A 6,466-nucleotide genomic window follows, 5' to 3' on the forward strand; every position below is an offset into this window, starting at 1 on the left:
CTAGAGTCATCTCCACTGTCTCTGAAATTATTTATTTTATTACTCGTCTATTCATTGTTTTGGTCCCCTCTCCTAGAATATGAGTCCCATGAGACCGGCGGTGCCGCCTGCCCGTGGGTCCTAGAACAGTGGCTGCTGTGAGTTACGCATGGCCTTCTGGAATATACATGGAGGATCTCCCTGGCCACCTGAGCCAACCAGGTGGTTTGAATCCATCCATGCAAATTAGCCCAGGCTCCCCAGCCACCAGACATCAGAGTACATTAAGGCTGCTCTGCCCTGCAGTCAGGCTGGGACAAGACAGATTGGAAACGTCTCGGCTGGATTGCCCTCCCAATTGCACACGAATCAATCTATCAGTGGCAGGCATTAACCCAGGGAGCAGAGATAGGAACTGTCTCCGAAGGGCCGTCTGTCTTCTGCCCGCCTGCCCAGCCACACCCTGACAGGACTCTCACAGATCAAGCTGCTTCGGTTTCCAGGGACTTTATTTACCACCCAGGGGTGGTTTCAAAGGGCCGCTCCAGCCCATCTGATCCGCCGCCTTTCCTTAGTTGCTGGGCCCTGATGAAGCCCAGGCCCAGGCTTTCTACGGAAGAGTCATCTTGTGAAGGTTCTCCCTTCACAAGAGGCCGGTGGGTGGGGAGGGTGAGGCCAGAAGAGCAACTTGGGTCCACCCAGGGCGGGCGAGGGAACAGAGCCAGAGCAGATTAACTTCTCTTGTTCAGATAACTCTTTAATCTTCGGTGTAAAGTCTCGAAAGCCACGGTTCTGGGCGCTCTCCTTTCCCACTAGGCAGGCACTCCCGAAGGTGGGGCCCTGTCCCGGTGGGAGTCGGGAGCCCAAGTTTGGCCCCGGAGCTGGGCTGTGTGGCCTCGGGCGAGGGAGGGAAGTGCTCTCGGCCTCAGTTTTCTCTTCCATAAAATGGAGGGAGGGAAGTGGGGGAGTGTGTTGTGCTGATCTTTAAATCTTCTAGCATTTCGCTCTAGTCAAAGAGTCCAGGCTCCTTAGCAGGGGCGAGTGTTACTCCCAGCAGCCTCCTGGGTCCCAGCCCACAATCTACTTCCTTGCCTTGTGTTACAAACACATCTCAAGCGTCAGCTGCAACAGCCCACCTTCAGGTTCATTAGCGTGCCTGCAGTTCTTTGGCCATACCCTTCTGCCCTTCCACGGAATGTTCTAGAGTAGGGCTTCACAACATGCACGGTGGAGCACATGGCACGTGTTGACAGTGTGCCCTGCAGCAAGTTACTTAACTCTCTTTGTGCCTCAGTCTCTTCTGGGAAATGAGAATACCAAAGGTATCTGATTTATAGGGTTATTGTGCTGGTTAAGTGAGGTGATTCCTGTACGGTTGTTAACAGTGCCAAACACCTAGAAAGCAACAGGGTAAAAAGCTCCAGTCATCATTATTATCAATTCTAGGAACTGTTCCCACTCAGCTCTCAGGAATCAGCTCAGTTGTCACCTCTTTCAGGAAGCCCTCCCTGACTCCCACCTGCCAGCTGAGGTAGCTGCCCCTCCTCTGGGTTCTGACTCACCCTGAACTCACCTTGGTCACCACCCTTATCCCCTGGGTGGTAACGGCCTGTTTACTTGTCTTGCTCCCCTCAATAGACTGTCGCTTCCTTTAGCAGAGGTTGGAAATGGACCACTTGCTGGCACAAACCACAGGTGTGCTTTAACTGGACTGAAAGGGAATTCGGAGGCATTTTAATGGGAGGCGATTCTTTTAAAAAGTCTATGAGAAAAAATCTAAATAAAGTCTGTTTAGAAAAAAATAGGATGATTTTGTATAAAAACCTAGATTTCCAGCTTGTCTTGGAGAATTAGAAACTGTGCTAACCCAAGCCGCCATCATCACTGGCACCTGACCCATGTCACCTTCGGCAGGCTCGAGCTGTTGTCTGCTGCAGGCCCAGCCCAGCCCAGTCCAATTAGCTCACACCCTCTGCCCCAGAAATCCAGGGAGATAAGCTATCCTCTTCATCTGGGCACTTCTGAGAGTGAAAGGGGGATGTTATTTATAACCACAAATAAACTGGACAGCCCAGGAAAAACCGGAGCATACACCCCCCACGCCCCACCCCACTCCCACCCACCCCCAACGATAGGGCAAGGGTCTGGGGCATCTTTGGGTCCCACACCATGCACTTCCTGCCACATCAATGTTCAATAAATGGTAACAGCCAGGGGCGCCTGGGTGGCTCAGCCCTTAAGCGTCTGCCTTCGGCTCAGGTCATGATCCCAGGGTCCTGGGATCGAGCCCCACATCGGGCTCCCTGCTCTGCGGGAGGCCTGCTTCTCCCTCTCCCACTCCCCCTGCTTGTGTTCCCTCTCTCACTGTGTCTCTCTCTGTCAAATAAATAAATAAAATCTTTTTTAAAAAATGGTAACAGCCAGAACTGGCTTTCTTGACCATTTGTTAGCTGTGTTAACTCAGGCAGCCCTCCCAAGCACCCTGTGGGGTAAGGGCTGTTGTCTGCATTTTGCAGTTGAGGACACCGAGGCATGATAAATTAGTAACCTCTCTCCACTGCACAGCTAGGAAGTGGGCAACCAAGGCAGTCTGGGTCTAGAAGACGCCGTGTTGGCCAAATCAAGAAGCAGCTCTTAAGGTCCCTCTCAGCTCTAAAAATCTGTGGTTCTTTGCATTTTTTCTTTTCTTTCCTGTTAGTTTCTCCTTTCTGCCCTGAGGCTCTCCCTCCTATTGTCATGTCTCTTCTCTGACTCTTCTACTCCACGGCCTCTCCTGCTCTCTCCCTCTGCATCTCTTCCCCTTGTTTTTGTTCTGTCGCGGCTGTCTCCTGTGCGGGCTCCCCAGCGCGGTTTCTGTCCGTATTTCTCACGCCCCTTCTCTGGCTGGACTTTCTCAACGTCTCTCTTCCCATGTCTCTGCTCTCCCTTTCTCTCGCCCTCCTGCTCCTCCTGTTCTTCCTCCCCCTCTTGCTCTCAGGCATTCTTACCAACCGTGACTAAACAAACACTTCTGAGGTGGAGGACTATGTTTTCAGTAACTCCCCGTTGGTCGTGGCTGGCGGGAACCGACAAGCCAGACACCGTGCCTTCTGCGCACTTTGCCGAGGACAGAGGACAGGACTGCGGACAGAGGTCCGGGGCCGGAGCCGGGAGGCTCAGACGCCAGTGGACGCACCACTCGCTCCCCACTCCCGGCCTGTGCCTCTGTCCAAGTCGGCAAAGCCGCTGCAAGCCTCTCCGCAGACAGCCTGCAGAAAGGGAAGCTGCTCTGGGTTCGGGTCTTCCCTCCCAGCGGACTGACCCGCAAGTGTATCCTTCTGTTCGGCAAGAGCAGGATGACCGAAGGACACTTGTCATAAAAGCAATCCCGCCAATGACTGTGATCAAAGTATATGAAACCAATGACTTTTGAAGGGAGAAGACAATCTTGGAATATTATTTTGAAGGCAGGGGGAAAAGGCAACTTTTTTTTTATTTTTTAAAGATTTTATTTATTTATTTGACAGAGACACAGCGAGAGAGGGAACACAAGCAGGGGGAGTGGGAGAGGGAGAAGTAAGCTTCCCGTCGAGCAGGGAGCCCGATGTGGGGCTTGATCCCAGGACCCTGAGATCATGACCTGAGCCAAAGGCAGACGCTTAACCACTGAGCCACCCAGGCGCCTGGAGGCAACTTTTTCTTAACAAACAAACAAGGAGCAAAGGTATGGGGTGGAAGAAAGAAAGGGGTTCTCCTCGCCTGCAACGTGTGCCAAGAATGAAGGGCAAGGCATGGCAGAGGGGAAAGAGAGAAGAGAAGGGAACTTAAACAAGAGTCAGTCAGTGGCCAGAGGAGGAGAGGTTGAGAGCGGGGGAAGGAAGGGAGAACGGGTGACAGAGATTTTTCAAATTCAAGGTGACCCTTCAGCAGCTTCAGGCCGAGGCAGCCGCCTGGTTGGCTCTGCTCGAATGAACGCGCATTTACTGAGGAAGGAAGGAGGAGGAGACGGGGACAGAGAAAGACCACACAGGTGTAGATGCCCAGGCTCCAATCTCAGACTGGACTCTACCCTCTTTTCACCTTGGTTTCCAAATGGGTGTTCTGGCGTGCTGGAGGGGAAGTGTTCAGACACAGCTCGGCTGGTGGCGGTGAGTCAAGGCCCCACCCAGCCTGCTGCCAGCCCCAGGGGTCCTCTGGCCTGCAGGCCTGGCAGCTGCTGGATGTTATCGGGAGAGAACGAGGCAGCAGGGGCACGGCAGGCCATTCGAGTTCACTCCAAGTGACCTGTGGCCACAGGGTCTAGCTCCAGAGCTCTGTTGCTTGGGTGGCTCCATCCATTCTGGCAATTAATGGCGAGCTGGCTGCTGAGTGTGATTTCAGTGTGAACAGTGCAAGGGAAACAGCCTTGCAGAGTGGTATCAGCCGAGCAGCCAAGATCTGTCACGGAATTATTACCCACGTGCCTCTTCAAGTGGAAGCCCTGAGAGGGCAGGAACCCCGTTGCGGACCCCCCTTCAAAACCGCACTGGACATGCAGGCTGGTATACAGTCGGAGCTCAATAACAGAATGATGAATCAGGATGCCTTCAAATCTCCCTGCTGCACGCCCCCACTGGCTATATGACCCTGCTCAGTCCCTTAACCTCTCTAAGCTGCCGCTTCCCCTATCAATACAATGGGATAGTACCAGTAAAAGTATAGACTTTATATTTAGTGAAATAAGGGGGTGGGGGCACCCCGTCAGTAGCTGTCACTCAGATATGGCAGGCATGTGAACGGAGGAGATCTTTTACACTTTGTGAAATCTGCAGCTTCTGCTGCTAATAGTTCCAGGTGGGTCATATAGATGTTACTTTTTAGGAAGACAGTGTGGTGAGGTGGTTAAGAGCTCATGCTCTGGAGGCCCAAAACTTGGCTCCAAATCCTGCCTCCACCCCTCACTGCCTGTGTGTCGCTGGGCAAGTCTATCTGTTGAACAGAGCTGCCATGAGGCTTCCAAGGTCAATCCCATGCTGTCCCTGGCACGTAGTAGATGCTCAATTTGTGTTAGTCACTAGCACTGGTTTCCACCGCCAAGCCCTACGAGGCAGACAAGACCATCCCCAGGGTGCAAAAGAGGAAACCAGAGCTGGCCAGGTGGAGAGGCATGTCTGCCGGCAGAACCAGAACTAGACATCTTCTGCCCCCAAGGCCCACCACAGCTGCCAGAAATAAGGCCGAGTTATCACCATGCCTGCCTCCACCCCTTGCTCCGGTGGAGAAGTGAAACACAAACCCACCAGTGTCAGAAAGAAGAGAAGCCAGCTGAGGTGAGAAGAGTCCAGCGGCCCCCAAATCCTGCCAAAAGGACGGTCTAGGACAAGGTCAAGTGGAGGGCGGCGAGAGGGTGGGGGCAGTGGGAGGATAGTGTGACAAGAAGGGGACTGGTGGCTGAGTCGGCCAGTGGCAAGGGGTGAAAAGCCGATCCTGAGAATGCGGAAGGAAGCCCTTTTATCAGCGTTAACAAGAACAGAGAGGGAAGTTGTTTGCATCTGGTCAGATACCTCGGCTATGACCTCCTGTCTCGAAGAGAAGGGTCCATGCAAGCTTTGCTTTCAAAAGTCTCTTGGGAAAAAACACATGGCCCCGATTCTTAGAAGCTGCCCTCACCCCAACTGCATAAACGTCTCAGCTGCTCTTTGACCGGCTCCGAGGGGTGGGCCTTCTGCTTGCTCTACCTTCAGGATCTCAGGAGAGTTGACATTTCCCAGGCTTTCAGCCCATCCATTTTATAGGTGCAAGACTGAGGCTGGAACCTGGCCTCTCCGGTCCTCGCTCTGCCATTAGCCAGCTCTGGGATCCTGGTGGCTTCACTTGGCAGGCCTCAGTTTTCCCATCTGCAAAGTGGACATGTTTAGACCACATCTTCCTTTCAGCCCTTCCTCTTCTTTTCCCTCCAGACAGTGTGGAATTAGAAGGCAAAAGTCACCCTGATCAAATGGTGTGGATTAGTAATAACCCAGCACTGAGGTCAGCCTCTGGAAGCAATTTAAGATGGCCCGAGGATCTGAGATTCCAAACCCCGCAGGCAAGCAGAAGTGTTCCCTCCCACACTGGGCCGCCTCCCTTCCTGAGCAATTCTGCTCCCATTCTGTGGGTGAAGCAGCTGTGCCTTCTGCAGAGTTTTGATGCCAAGCACGTCGTAGGTCTTAGACCAGGCAGGATGCTCCATCTGTACTGAGCACTTACTGAGCACGAGCCAACGGTAACCACGTCTTTCCTCCTCACAACAAGCCCAGGTGAGACACACACTTCCTCCATGCATTTTATATCCATGGACGCTGAGGCCCACAGGGGCACCTTACCCAGGTCACGTACCTGCAGGCAACAAAGCAGAGGTTCAAACCCAACCCCTGCCGGAGCCATCCCATTGAAATCAACACCAGGTGATTGGGATATGTGTCATTTTCTTCCTCTTTTAATTTAAAACATTTCCCCCCTTGTCAAGAACACAGATTACTTGCATTTT

At 52.9% G+C, this 6,466-nt stretch overlaps 1 long non-coding RNA gene across 1 annotated transcript; it reads right to left on the reverse strand.

Annotated features, from left to right (window-relative positions):
- Positions 1 to 470: 470 nt before the first annotated feature.
- LOC144380030 (uncharacterized) lies at positions 471 to 1,693 on the reverse strand. Its single transcript, XR_013443746.1, has 2 exons — positions 1,553 to 1,693; positions 471 to 1,374 (listed from the first exon to the last, which is right to left on the reverse strand). It is a non-coding gene; the product is annotated as an uncharacterized LOC144380030 (long non-coding RNA).
- Between the last annotated feature and the right edge of the window lie 4,773 nt (positions 1,694 to 6,466).

The sequence above is a fragment of the Halichoerus grypus genome, chromosome 1, assembly GCF_964656455.1.
Source record: "Halichoerus grypus chromosome 1, mHalGry1.hap1.1, whole genome shotgun sequence".
NCBI classification, from domain to species: Eukaryota; Metazoa; Chordata; class Mammalia; order Carnivora; family Phocidae; genus Halichoerus; species Halichoerus grypus.